The sequence below is a fragment of the Sminthopsis crassicaudata genome, chromosome 2 (genome assembly GCF_048593235.1).
Source record: "Sminthopsis crassicaudata isolate SCR6 chromosome 2, ASM4859323v1, whole genome shotgun sequence".
NCBI classification, from domain to species: Eukaryota; Metazoa; Chordata; class Mammalia; order Dasyuromorphia; family Dasyuridae; genus Sminthopsis; species Sminthopsis crassicaudata.
Window position 1 is genome coordinate 359,486,853 of NC_133618.1, and position 15,978 is coordinate 359,502,830.

The following is a 15,978-nucleotide window of genomic DNA, read 5'->3' on the forward strand; positions in this document are numbered from 1 at the left end:
ATTGCCTATTTGTAACATGCTGTTGTCTCCAGAAGCTGCCGATCGCTCTCTGGGTGGAGATCTGCTGTGTCAATTCAAATCTCTCGGACAGATTCTTCTTCCTGCAGAGAGAAGCCTCAAGTCTCGTCCGGACAAAACTCCCTTTCCTCCAGAGCTGCCCTCTTTTATCCTCCCAGAGAATGGGCATGGGATAATGCAAGGGCTTCTGGGAAAAATTACTTCAATCAATGAACTTGCTCTCCTAAGCATGCAAGCTCTTCCCCAAGAATTCAAAGGGGTTGAACTCCTAGTAAAGACCAGAACTAGAGAATTGTTAAGTACTAACTTAGCACTTAGTAAGAACCTAACACCTCATTATCTATGGTAACTTTTAGCAAGATTTAATTTTCCCCTATATTTTTAAAAACAAAGGTTCTGACAAAGGTCTCATTTCCAAAATATATAGAGAACTGACCATAATTTATAAGAAACCAAACCATTCTCCAATTGATAAATGGTCAAAGGATATGAACAGACAATTCTCAGAGGAAGAAATTGAAACTATATCCACTCACATGAAAGAGTGTTCCAAATCACTACTGATCAGAGAAATGCAAATTAAGACCACTCTGAGATACCACTACACACCTGTCAGATTGGCTAAGATGACAGGAACAAATAATGACAAATGTTGGAGGGGATGTGGGGAAATTGGGACACTAATACATTGCTGGTGGAGTTGTGAAAGAATCCAGCCATTCTGGAGAGCAATCTGGAATTATACCCAAAAAGTTATCAAACTGTGCATACCCTTTGACCCAGCAGCGCTACTACTGGGATTATATCCCAAAGAAATACTAAAGAGCGGAAAGAGACATATATGTGCCAAAATGTTTGTGGCAGCTCTTTTTGTTGTAGCTAGAAACTGGAAGATGAATGGATGTCCATCAGTTGGAGAATGGTTGGGTAAATTGTGGTATATGAAGGTTATGGAATATTATTGCTCTGTAAGAAATGACCAGCAGGAGGAATACAGAGAGGGTTGGAGAGACTTAAATCAACTGATGCTGAGTGAAATGAGCAGAACCAGAAGATCACTGTATACTTCAACAACGATACTGTATGAGGATGTATTCTGATGGAAGTGGAAATCTTCAACATAAAGAAGATCCAACTCACTTCCAGTTGATCAATGATGGACAGAGGTAGCTACACCCAGAGAAGAAACACTGGGAAGTGAATGTAAATTGTTAGCACTAATATCTGTCTGCCCAGGTTGCATGTACCTTCGGATTCTAATGTTTATTGTGCAACAAGAAAATGATATTCACATACATGTATTGTACTTAGACTATATTGTAACACATGTAAAATGTATGGTATTGCCTGTCGTTGGGGGGAGGGAATAAGGGAGGGGGAGTAATTTGGAAAAATGAATACAAGGGATAATATTATAAAATATATATATATATATATATATAATAAAAAAAAAAAAAAAAAAAAGATTTAGTTTTCCCCTTTATCTCTTTCTAACTAAATCTATTTTTACTTTTACTTTGTCTGAGATCAGGATTGCTATCCCTACTTTTTTAAACTTCAGCTGAAATATAATAGATTCTGCTCCAGCTCTTTACCAGTATTCTCTGTGTGTGTGTTTCTCTGTTTCAAGTGTATTTCTTGTAAACTATACATTGTAGGATTCTGGTTTTTGATCCTCTCTGCTGTTTCTATTTTATAGGAGAGTTCATCCCATTCACTCACAATTATGATAAATAAATTCCCCCTCTATCTTATTTTTCCTCTATCTGCTTTCACCCTTTCCCTTCTCAACAATGTTTTGTTTCTGACTACTATCTCCTCTGATTTGCCATCATTTCTGTCAGTCTCCTTCCCTTCTCCTCATCCCACCCTCCCTTTACTTAACCTCTTCCACTCCTACTTCCCTGTCAGATAAGATAGATTTCTATATTCAACTGACTGTGTATGTTACTCCCTCTTTGAACTGATACTGAGGAGCATAAGCGTCAAGTGGTGCTCATTGCTAACCTTTCCATCTTTCCCCTTTACTATGATAGGTTTTTTTTGTTTTTTTTTTTTTTTGCATTTCTTCATGTAAAATAATTTATCCCACTCTACCTCTCCCTTCCTCCTATACCTAGGACCTTGCCTAAAACACAAATCATTCTAGAATCATTAGTTGGCCAACTGTGGGTTTCAGGACAAGCCCACTTGATCTTTGTTTGGATCCTTATTAGCTCAGAGTAAATGTAAATAGCAATTGTTTGTTTTGACCAAAAATGCTAAAGGTCTTCAGGCTTTCCAGATTGATTTTCTTAAACTAGGTAAAAAAGGTCATTATCTGTCTCATTTCTTATCCTTGGTTGAGTGTTGCCTCAGTCAAACTGAGACCTGTTAAAGACCTTAGCTTAAAAAGGCCAAAGTCTTGCCTTGCATCGAGGACCATCTTCAGTCATCTTCATATATATATTTTTGCTGGACCCAGATGACTCTGGAGGAGAAAGAGAGGTTGATGACTTCACATAGACTTCATTTAAATCTGATTGACTTGCATGTTATGTCATCACCTCCATTATGTCACGGTCCTTTTCCTTTTTTTTTTTTTTTTTTTTTTCCTGAGCCTGGGGTTAAGTGACTTGCCCAGAGTGTCACACAGCTAGGAAGTGTTAAGTGTCTGAGACCAGATTTGAACTCAGGTCCTCCTGAATTCAGGGCTGGTGTTCTATCCACTGCGCCACCTAGCCGCCCCCTGTCACGGTCCTTTTCAAGAAGGAAGGACAAACAACAGCAACCCATTGGATTCTTTTTCTCATCTCTTACTTTTTTATGTCACTCTTTTAAATTCACCTTATACTTATACCCTCTGTCAATTCTATAGATGTACTATTAGGGATGGGGTGTAGGGTGTATTCAGGAAAGACTAATACCCTGGTATAAGGGCTGCCAAACCCTTTTCAGGGTTGTTTTCCACCACTCAGTGCTGATGAAGCCACAATGAGTAATGGTAAAGACATGATCTTACCAAAATGGGGTGAACATTTCCATAGTGTTCTACATAGATTATCATCAATCCGAAGCCATTATCTCGGGTTGACTGTTTATCTCAGGTTGAAGTCAATCCCTTCTTAGCTGAAGTAGCATTTGTTACTAATTCTAATCCAAATGAGATGAACAAGGTGGAGGGTCCATTGCTCATAAAAAGGCTGACTGAATTTTCCAGATTATATTCCAAGAAGTGGTTATATCCCAGGAGTTCAAGGATACTTCCATTGTCCATCTCTAAAAAGGTAAAGAGAATAGATAGACAGAGAGGTGTCTCTCTTAGTCATTACTGGCAGGATTCTTGCCAGATTCCTCCTTGATAGAATAATGTTTCACCCAGAAGATGGTCATCTACCTGAGAGCTAGTGTGGCTTCATTTGTACCTCTGATCAAAGTTTTTGATTCTGTTAGTTGAGAAGGTTTATGGAAAATTATGTCAAAATTTTATTTCTTGGATAAACTCAATAGTATTATATATCAATTTCATGATGGCATGCTTGCCCAGGTTCTTGATAGTGGATAATAATCTCATACTTTCCTGGTCACCAATATAGTGAAACAAAACTGTGTGCTTGCTCCCATGCCTTTTAGCATGTTTTCAGCCATGTTGTCAAAGCCAACAAAAGAGACCAAAGTGTAGGGAGTATTGGTGCATTATTTTTTGATCACAGATGATTGTACACTTAGTGTAGCCTCTGATGCTGAGTTGAAACAAAGTATGGATTGATTCTTTGTTATTTGTGCTAAATTTGGCCTAACATTTAACACTAAAAAACTCAGGTACCCTATCAGCCAATACCATACCACCCACATGTGGAACCATTGGTTATAGCAAATTGATGAGTTCACTTATTTTGGCAGCATACTTTCCAGAAATATACATATTGATAATGAGGTTGACACATGCATTATCAGAGCTAGCTCAGTGTTTGAGTAGCTCCAAAAGAAATTGTAGGAGAGAAGAGGTATAAAACTAACAACTAAATCTTAGGTCTACAGAGCTGTTGTACTGACTGTTGTATGCCTGTGAAATCTGGACAGACTACTAGAGCCATGTCAGGAAATGTATCATTTTCATTTGCATTGTCTTAGGAAGATTCTGAAGATTCTTATCAACATAAGATACTAATATTGAAGTTCTTTGCTGAATTAAACTGCCAAGCATTCAAACTCTATTTCAGAGTGTGCAACTCTGTTAGGCTGGATTTTTGTTCGAATGTCAAATATATGCTTACCAAAAAGACTATTTTATTGAGAACACATACAGCAAGTTCTCACACAGTGGTTAGAAAAAAGCAATACAGGAATACTCTCAGAGTGTCTATTAAGAACTTTGAAATTAATTTGAGATATGGGAAACACTGGTACTAAACTGCATGCCCTCATCAGAGAAGGTACTATATGAGCAAAGCAGAATTTAAGTAGCTCAAAAGAAACACAAATTGTTCAAATTTAGAGACATCTCTACCCAAAATGTTCACATGGAGTATTTGTGCTATTTGTGGTAGAGCATTCCAAATTCATATTGGTTTGATCAGCCACAGTCAAAGACACTGTAACTTGCTTCTAACATAGTAATGCCATTTTGATCCTTTTTGAGAATGAAGGATTACAACTGTCAACTAACCAACCATTATGGATACAATATTTAGGAATTACAGATATCAACTATCTTTCCATGTAGGGATGTAAATAGTTTAGCTCTATTGAATCCCTTTTTCCTTTTTACCTGTTTATGCTTCTCTTGGGGCTTAATATTAGAAATCAAATTTTTGGTTTAGTTCTGGTCATTTCCTTATGAAAGATTGAAATCCTTCAGTTTCATTAACAACCATTTCTCCCTTTGATGTAATGCTTAATTTTGATTATGATTATATATATATATAAAGTCACTCTTGGTTGTAGTCTTAATTTAGTCCTAATTCTTTTGCCATCTGGAAAATCAGTTTCCATCACCTTTGATTCTTTAATATTGCAACTGCCAAGTCCTGTGTAATCCTGATTGTGACTCTTCAATATTTAAATTGGATTTTTTTCTGGCCACTTATAGTATTTTTTCCCTTAACCTGATATTTGGATATAATGTTCTTTGGAGTTTTTATTTTGGGGTCTCTCTCTTGAGAAGATCAGGAGATTCTTTCAATGCCTATTTTGCCCCCTGGTTCCAGGATAGCAGGGCAATTTTCTTTGATAATTTCTTGAAAAATGATGTCTAGAGTCTCCTTTTTATTGTGGCTTTCAGGTAGTCCAGTGATTCTGATACTATCTCTCCTGGATCTATTTTCCAGGTCATCCATGAAGTATATTACATTTTCTTCCATTTTTTTCATTCCTTTGAATTTGCTTAATTGATTCTTGATGTCTCATAGAATTAATAACATCCACTTGTTCAATTCTAACTCTTAAGGTAATTTCCTCAATTAGTTTTTGTACTTTCTTTTCCATTTAACCAGTTGTACTTTTTAAGGAGTTGTTTTCTTCAGTGAATTTTTGTATCTCCTTTTCTTTTAAACCAATTCTACTATTTAAAGAAGTTTTCTAAGTTACTGATCCTTTTTACATAATTCTTTTGAATTATCACTTTAATTTCTTTTCTCAATTTTTCTTCTACCTCTCTTATAAGATTGTTAGCCTCCTTTTTGAGTTCTTCTGTGAGTTCTTTTTGGATTTGAGATCACTTCCTATTTTTCTTTAGGGTTTTGCCATTGTTGTCCTCTTGTGAATTTGTGTCTTGGTCTTCTCTGTCATCATAATAATTTTCTATGGTCAGATTTTATTGTTTATTTTTGCTCATTTTTGGCTTTTTCTTTTAAATTTGAACTCTTCACCTAGGGTGGAAGGAGTACTGTTTTGGGCTTCTTGTATCAGTGACTGTGGACACTGGTTATTTGCCTGGTGCTGTACTGATGTTGCCATTGAGACCCATGAGAGATTCTTGTATCTGGTACTATACTGAGGGGATGGAGTGGGGTTTAGCTGGTACTGCTGAGGCTATAAGGAGTCTGGCAGCTTACTTAGTGCTGAGCTGGAGTACTGGCATGTGCTAAAGCCTGGTGAGGTATTTCTACATTTCCCTGGGGAAAGGCAAAAACACTCCCTTCTCCCCTGGGGCTTACATCGAAGCACATGGTAGTCTGTGCTCTGGAGGATGCCTGTTTCCTTAGAGCTGTGCCAAAACAATCTGGCTGCTGAAGGATGTCTCTTTTACTGGGACTACACCAGAGCATGTAGTGGTTCCTGAAGCTGGAGTCCACAAACTCCCTTGGCTACACTAAGGCATATGGAAGATCCTGGTGTTGGTGTTGATCCATTCTACCACATTGGGACTCAGTATTTCCTTCTATATTGTTGAGATGGGGCTTACTACTGGCTTTCTGGAAAACTTTTTGTTCTGGACTGTCACCTCCCTCCCCTTTGCTTGGGTGAGAAATTATTTCATCCTATCTCCTTGCTGGTTCTGCTATTTAATGATTGCCCAGAGTTGAACATGGTAGATTTATATCAATTCACTGTTTACTCTGCCATCTTGGCTCCCAGAAGTAGTAGTATTAGTGGTAGCACTTATCCTCCTCCTCCTCCTCTTCTTCCACACATGGCTTTTCTGTTATGAGGATGGTCACATTTCCATTAATGCAGCTCCACCACTTACTGCCTGAGTGATCTTGGGTAAATTATTTAATGTCTTGGGGCCTCAGTTTGCTCATCTGCAAAAATAAAAGTTTAGACTACATAATTTCTAACTTTAAATCTATGATCTCATGACATTATTATCCTTTCTCAGCTAAAAATGTTTGGTGTCTCCTTATTGTTTACTTTGTATGATGTTGTTTTTCTCTCCCTACCATTCAATGCCCTCTACAAGCCAAAACTATTCTGCCTTTCCAGTCTCATTTTATATCAAAGCCCTGGCCACATGCTCTATGTTCTTCCCATCTGCATTCTTCTCCCTCCATGTTTTTACTTCTGCTCTTCCCTAAAATTGATATATATCCCCTCCCTCTATTTACCTAAAAAATTTCCACTAATTCTTTAAAGTTTACCCCAGATACCACATTCCCCATGAGGCCTTCCCTGATCTAACTCCTATCACAAGTGCTTAATAAAAACTTAAGGAACTGAATTGAATTCCCCTGGAGTAAGTTCTTTCTCAAACCTCACACAATACTTTGCACCTTTTTAGTGCATTTATTTTCATGTAATATTTTCTAATCTAGTTATCTCTATTTGTATTGGTTCTTATTAAGCTCTTGGGTACCTAACACAATGGTCTGCACAATGTGGGGGCTTAATAAATATTTATTCAATTGAATTCCTATGAAATTTTTAAATAGCTTTCTTGCTTGAAATCAGGAGGTTATGTTTGCTACAAGTAGAAAATTTCAAAAGTTCCCAAACTAAAACAAATAGATAAACCAGCAGGAACTCCAGGACTTTTTCTGTACTGAGGAAGAATTGGGCTCTTTGCTCAAACTATCCTAGCCCTTGAACTGGAGCACCATCTTCACTGAGTGCCTGGGCTGGATGGTACAGTGGAATCAGAGGACATGGGATCAGTTCTAGCTTGTGGAGCCTGAGACAAATCTTTCCATCTCCTTGGGCCTCAGTTTCCACATCTGTAGAATGAAGGGAATGAACTATTCGGGCTCTTTTAGTAATAAATCAATAATCCAGTGATCTCCTAGGTTCCCTCAAACTAACTGAATTTTTGCATAGAATAAAGGTAGCTCCTCGTATTGTCTCTGACCCTTCCCAGAATGATCAGGGAAGTTGCGTTCATTACGAATCCCCTAAATTCCTACCCAAAGAGTAGAAAAATTTGAAGCGAGCAGAGGCAAATACAATTCTAGCCTGAGATGCCCCTTGGATATGGGAGAAATTGCCCAGTCTTGATGGTCCTAGATCTTATCCCCACCCCTCCATTTTGGCTACCAGCAGTGTAGCCTACTGGTATACTACCCATCTCCTAGTTTCCTCAAAGATGGACTATTACATCTGCATTAATGCAATTGTACTACTTTCTCCCTAGGCGACTTTGCATAAATTATTTAACATTTTGGGTCCTCATTCTGATCATTCAGATCCCATACATCCATTCCACTGACAGCTGTATATTTATACAGTCCATACATACATAAACTACATGAACAATATGTGTTATATTCCTCCAGTAGAACTTAAGATTCTTGAAGTAAAAAAAGACCTAAATATAGATTTTTTTGCCTTTGTAACTCCATGTTCTTAATATGTTAGTAGTTTTTAATTTCATCACATTTGGATCATAGAGCTTTTAGGACTCTCAGAGGGGTCTACCCCATTTTACAAGTAAGGGAATCAAGCCTGGTTAAGTAAATTGTCCAATTTCACAGGGTCAAAGGTAGGATTTGAACTTAGGTCCACTGACTGCAGAGTACCAGAATTCATTCTACTACTCCATGTTGGATGTTTCCTATTGATTCTATGGATCATGACTCATTCCTCCTTGGACTTTTAACCACACACCATAACTATGTCTTTGCAGGTCAAGTTACCAAGACTTTATTAAGCATTACTGTATGGAATTTAATTCCAAATGTAGTCCTGAACAATTCACTTCAGCTCTTTTACTTTCATCCTTTGTAAAACGTAGCCAGAGAAGTCAGCACATACAAGGTTATTTTAAGTAAGGAAAGTGCTTTGTAAACCTTAAAGTACTGAATGACTATAAGTTGGACATTTTCAAATTCACATAAATGTTAGAAATATCAACCACTCCTACTTATTTCCACCTGTGTTTTTAAAATAGTATTTTATTTTTTCCAAATGCATGCAAAGATAGTTTTCAACACTTATCTTTGAAAACTCTTCTGTTCCAAATTTTTTCTTTTCCTCTCTCCTTCCCTCTCCCCTCTCCAAGATAGCAGGCAATCTGATATCAATTAAACATATGCAATTCTTCTAAACATTATTATTATTACTATTATTATGGAAGCTTATTTCCATAGTTGTCATTTAGCCTGTGTTTTATGGATTTACTCTTTTAAAAGAACATTAGTTTTATAGTTGAATCCTGGATTTATGTCCCTATTCTGCCACTTATTGCCATGTAAGGGACCTAGGGGACCCTCTGGTCCTCAGTTTTCCTTCTTTGTAAAATGAGAGGTTGTACCAATTGAACTCTAAGGTGCTTCTGATTTTTGAGAGTCAACTATCCCAGTTTTTGGTTTTCAAACAAGATTTAGCTAATGATGTAGTAAGTAAAGGATGACTGAAGAAATCCTGAGAGAGTTTCATCCTCTTTAGGTGGACTCTCCCCTATTTCATTGCAGAAATTTCCTAAAACTTGATGATGATCTAACAAAGTGTGTATGTAATGTGCATTCTGTATGTGTCTGCATGTATGTGTATGCATATGTACATGTACCTGCATACATGTGTCTGTGTGTCTGTATATTTCTGTGTGTGTGTGTGTGTGTGTGTGTTTGTTGTGTGTGAGCATGTGTCTGGGGACTGTCTCATACCATTTTGATAACTCTTGTCTTATACTACCTTGCATTATAGTGATTTGGGTGCATATTTTCCAGGAAATTGCACTGAATAATGTGCATATTATGTTAAGTGCATACTATTTGCTAGATTCTAGGGATAAAAAGAAAAAAACCAACAGAAAAAATTCCTTTTTGGTGTTGCTCAATCGTTTTTAGATGTGTTTGACTCTTTGGGACTCCATTTGGGGTTTGTTTGTTTTTGCAAAGATACTGGAGTTGTTTGCCATTTCCTACTCCAGTTCATTTTACAAATGAGAAAACTGAGGCAAACAGGGTTAAGTGACTTGCCCAGAGTCATCCAATTAGTGTCTGAAGCCAGATTTGAACTCATGAAAATTAGTCTTCCAGGCCTAACACTCTATCTACTGTGTCATCAATCTACTCTTTAAAAAATTTTTCTCTTCAAGGAGGGATTATTTTATTGGTTTTAAATTCTCTATTAGACCATGAGCTCCTTGAGGACAAGAGTCTGGAATGATGGCTTCTACTGAGTCCTGTGTGAATGAATGAAATGAGTGAAAGAAAGGAAAGACCTGACAAGACAAGTAATACGGCATAGTGGGAAAAGCATCAGATTGTAAGTTAGAGAACTTAGTCTTCTGCTATGTATGACATCTATAATTTTAAGAAATTCCCCTTCCTGGGAATTCCTTGGAATACCAATAGGATGGGACTATATGATCTCTAAAGTCCTTTTCAGTTCTTTGTCTCATAATTGTTTTCTTGATTCTTTTTGTGGCATTGTGATAAACAACATCCCTTCTGAACTGTGCTGAAGTCTCTCTCCCAGGAAAGGTTCTCCCCAGCTTCTCAAAGCCCTCAAATCTGCTGGGTGATCTTAGAGTGGGAAGGGAAGAAAGAAGATAACAAATTTTTTTTAATTCAAGGAATACCATTAGACAATAGCAGGCCCTAGTAGATGAGGACAATGGGATGCCAGGCCTCTCTTGGTTTAAAGGGGAAAATATGATATTGACTTGGCTGCAGGCTGATATGGAGAGGGAAAAGTTGGCATTAAATCAAGAATTGAAAAGCAATTTCAGTGCTTTAAACAAAATTTCCAAGCCTGGGAAACTATGCACTAAAATCCATTGAAGGGGAAATAATCTATTAAAACTTCAAGAAAAATACTTTGCTATAAATTAGGGTTTTTTTTTGTTTTGTTTTGTTTTGTTTTGTTTTTGCCAACTAGGATAATTCAATAATTTCCCTTTGACATTTTAAATATTGTACTTTTGGGGGACTTAGCAGATTGATTCTGGTAATGATTTATTCTCAAGAAAAGATAAAGTCGGGCAGCTTGGTTACTAGTGGAGAGGTTCCTGGCCTGCCTCTGCTTAGTGTGGAGAGGTGTGGAGAGGAGGATGAGGGGCCATGAGGAAGGCAAACTGAGATTTCTAAGCTTTGACATTGTTCTCTACCAAAAGTATTGAGAAGGCTTGCCTAGAAAGGGCTATACCCCATGGTTTTCAACCCCATCTTCCCTCCAACTGGGGCCCTGTCCTTGGGAAACAGTTTGGAGAGGTTGAATGCAACCTCTTTAATTTTATCTTATAAATCAGAGATATCCCTAAACAATTTAGTTTCCAAAGGCAGCTTTCCAAAAGAAATTGATTTAAGTCCTTTCAGAAGCAGCTGGGTGGTGCAAGTGGATAATACACTGAGCTAAAAGTCAGGAAGCCACTGTGCCAACTAGCTGCCCATACCCCATATACCTAGAATCATAAGCTCATAGGATTATGGAACTAAAGCTGGAAGGATCATTTGCATCATTTTACAGATGAGGAAACTGAGACTCAAAGTGGCAAAATTTAGAGTCAAACTCACAATGTATGGTTCCAAGTTCAGTACTTCTTCCACTCGTCAGGGCTGAAGGATTTCATTGCTTTGTGAATGAGAAGAATCATGCTAACTGAAAGAAGAACCAAGAGAACATTGTACACAGAAACAACAAGGTTATATGATGATCAATTCTGATGGACGTGGCTCTTGTCAACAATGAAGTTGTTCAAGGCAATTCCAATAGAATTGTGATGGAGAGAACCATCTGCATCTAGAGAGAGGACTATGGGGACTGAATGTGAACCAAAGCATAATATTTTCACCTTTTTTGTTGTTGTTTGCTTATTTGCTTGTTTTTTTTTTTTTTCTCTCTCTCTCTCTCTCTCATGGTTTTTCCCCCTTTTGATCTGGTTTTTCTTATGCAATACAAAAATGTGGAAATATATTTAGAAGAATTGCACATGTTTGGGCTATTGTAGATTATGTGCTATCTGGCAGGACAGGGAGGAAGAAAATTTTGGAACACAAGGTTTTGTAAGGATGAAGTTTGAAAACTATCTTTGCATGTATTTTGAAAAATGAAAAGCTTTTATTAAAAAAAGGAAAGAATTATTTCTTTGCCCTAAACTTACCTCCTTTTGCCTCCAAGGGTGGTTCAAGTGTCTCTGTTTCCTAAAGTCTGGCATAATTATTGGAATATGGACCTGCTGTTAAATTTGTGCCCTGAATAGCACATATTTAATCTATACCAGGTTGGTTGCTGTCTTGGGGAGGGGGAGTGAGAAGAGAGGGAGGGAGAAAAATTCGGAACACAAAGTTTTACAAAAATTGAATGTGATGAAAACTGTCTTTACATGCATTTGGAAAAATAAAATACTATTGAGAAAAATAAATAAATCTGTGCCCTGAAATTTATTGCTTGTGTGACTCCTGGCATGTTATCTAATCTGGGTATCACTGGGAATAATAATACCTGGAGCCCTTACCTTACAAAGTTGTTGGAAGGCTAAATGTCGTGATAGATATGAAGTATTATATAAGTGTTAAGGGATTCTTTGCATGTCATTTGTTACTATTATTACCCTGTATTTGTGATTTTGAATATAAATTTCCTCCCCCTTCTTGGACTTTATGTCTCTATAGAGGGACAGTTTGAATCTGAAAGTGCCCAGCTATCCTTATTTGGACTATGCAGAATATTGGCTCAGAGAATGTCCAAAGGGACAAAAAGCTGAGGAATATAAGGCCTCTGGAGGGAAACTGAGTCAGATTGGTGACAGAGATGATGCTAGGTTCTTATCCCTGCTCTAGTAGCATGGGACCTTGGTAACGTCCTCTGGTCTCCTTCTTTCCTTCCTGCAAAATTGGGGAAATAATACCTTATTTATAAACAAAATTATGGACAAGGAAATACAGTGCCTAAGTTTCCCAGAAAGGGGCCTATTGCCCATAAAAACATAGCACTTAACTCCATGTGACTGGAAGATAATCTCAACCATTTCTTTGGTCACATGTATCAGATGAGATATAATTTCATGGCCTGGAAGTGTTGGGGACCTTGGAGACCTAACAGCTCCCAATGTCATGTAAAGAAGTAGCCCCATAGTTCACTGTGTAGAGAGCTGGACCTGGAGGTCAAATTTGGCCCCAGACACTTATTGACCTCATCAAGTCATTTACCCTATCTTTATCTTAGTTTCCTCATCTGTAAAACAGGAATAATAATAATAGCATAATATTATTAATATAGCATTTTATAATAGCATATTATTATAGCGCTTTTGTGAGGGCCAAATAAGATAATAATTGCTTGGCACACAGTGCTATATGAATGTTAGCTATGATGGTGATGGTGATGATGATGATGAAAAGTCAGACCTTAAGCATTCCCAGACAATAAAATAGATTCCAGTGCTTTCCTGGATTTGGGACTTAGTGTAGGAAGACCTGGGTGCAAATTCCTCCTCAGACACTTCCTAGCAAGATAACCATGGACAAGTCACTTAATTACTCACAGCCTCAGTTTTTGCATCTATAAAATAGAGATAAAACCACATATCTCCAAGAATTATTATAAGAATCAAATGAGATGATGTACTTTGCAAATCCTTTTTTTTTTTTGGTTGAGGTTAAGTGATTTGCCCAGGGTCACACAGCTAGGAAGTGTTAAATGTCTGAGATCATATTTGAACTCAGGTCCTCCTGAATTCAGGGCTGGTGCTCTATCCACTGCGCCACCTAGCTGCCCCCCCGTATTTTGCAAATCTTAAAGCACTATATAAAGGCTAGATATTATAAATTAGTTGATAGTTAATATTAATATTATTAATAATTCATGATCAATCAACCAATAAGCAATGTATTAAGTGCCTACCATGGCACTGTACTAATCATTGGGGATATAAAGAAAAGCAAAAAAAAAAAAAAAAAAAAAGTGCCTGCTTTTGAGAATCTCTGATAAAAATTCTTATTAAGCAAAGGCTTGCAGGAATAAGACAAAGTATTGGAAGGTATGGGGAGCATTCACCAAATATTTATCAAGCACTGGCTTTGTATAAGAATAACTTATGCAAATGCTAAAAAAAATGCAAACATTATTGCTTTCAAAGAAGTTGCATTCTAATGTTGACATCTGACATATGAACAGAAAAGTATACTACAAGAAAAGGAATTCCAGAAGAAAGGAGAGATCCAGACAGAGTGCTCTAACAATAACTTTTAGAAACAGAGACACACAGACAGAGAAAGAGACACAGAGAGAAAGACAGACAGAAACGCAGAGAGAGATACACAGAGAGAGAGACAGAGAAGAAACCAAGAGAAAGAGAGAAAACTTTCAAATGTAAGGGTCATGGAAGAATTCATATAGGAAGTGGCATTTTTACTGAACCTTTAAAAAACAACTTAACTCTTGAAGGATGATGATTCAGAAAGTTTTAAATGAGGAGAAAGTATTAGGAGGTTGGGGATGGGGTGGAAAATGAAGGAAGATGGCTTGTGCAAATGAATGGAAGTAGGAGGTGGTCTATATGGTTTCAAGAACAAAGGTCGTCCAATTTGGTTAAAAAGAAGAGTGCATGAGAGGAGTAATATGAAATAACACTGGAAAAGTAAATTGTAGAGGACCCTAACTACTATGTTAACGAATATGCATTTTCTTTCAAGATACAATTGAGACCCACGGATGATTTTTGATTAGAGGTGTAGCATGGTCAGAACTGTGTGCATGAGATTATTTTGGTAGCTTTGTGAAGGATGTTTTGGAGAGGGCAGGCACTGGAATCAACAAGATTAATTGGGAGGCTCTTCATAGAAGTAGTGATGAAGGCCTGGATGAGAGCAGAGAAGAGCTAAAAAAGAATCTGGAGGAAGGCCAGAGGCACCAAATTACTGAAGGCTGGCAAAGCTCTGGTTCACTTCCTCCCCACATTCCCCTTGACTAGATTACAGGAAATGACTAATTGTACCTACCACTAGATCAGGAGTTTCAAATAGGAACTAGTGTATATTAGACAGGGAGGTACCTGAAAGAAAGGGCATTTTTAAAGGGAAAGGGGCTAATTGAAGAATTGAGGTCTATTTATTGCTGCCATTTCCTTAATATAACCTTCCTCTATTTCACTGTGATTCAGTGGTCCCCAAACCTCATTTACATACCTACTATGAGGAGATGTGTTTGATCAAAGATGATCCAGTTTCTTTTTCTTCCATTTGGATGAAAGTTACTAAATTATTCTGGAATGCGGGGAGAGAAAGTAAGGGGAAGGAAGTGATTTAAGAAACAACCAAGGGGATATTACAAAGTAACCTAATATGTTGGGAAGTGAGTTTCAATTCAATGTAAACTTTAAAATACTGTAAAATATATCACTAGTTAAGCACATACTGTGGGTAAAGCAGTGTAGTAGCTTCTAGAAGCTTTACCAAGAATAATAGTTAGGTCTAATATATCTAATATCTATATCTAATCTATATACTATATCTAATATTAAGCTAAAAGGATTACTGGTAAATAAGAAAAAAAAACTGTCTTTGCAGCAAGTTTCTCTGATAAAAGTCTAATATTCCAAAATAAATAAATGATGAGAACTCTGGACCAACTTGCGGGCTGAACTAGCTCATTGTCAGGAATTACTAAAACGAGCCCATCCTGCTCCTTTATCAGTCATAATCAGGTCAGTTTCCCAGACTATCCTGTTTGTGTAGAATGATGTGAAGCTGAAATCCATTGTTGATCTATACAACCTGTGTCCAACCTTTGAGACAACTTTGTTGGGAACTCTGTTTTTCCACATTGTCTTTAAGACAGTCTCAACATCTCAATACTCATCCTTATCACTCCTCACGTCCTGTCTTTATTTCTCTCTCCTTCCCTGAGACTTTAAAAATTGTGTCTCCCAAAAGACACAAAAAACAAGTTGCTTAATCACCTGACTCTGCCTTGCCCCATGAATATGTGTGTGTATATATATATATATATATATATATATATATATACCTCTGTTATGGTTGCTCCATGTCATGAAGCTAATCTCTATTATGATCATATTCTCCCAAATCTATTTCATTTTTCTACTCCATATTACTGCTTTTTGGTACCTTTATTACTGATGAGATCAGGTTAGCAATTCCT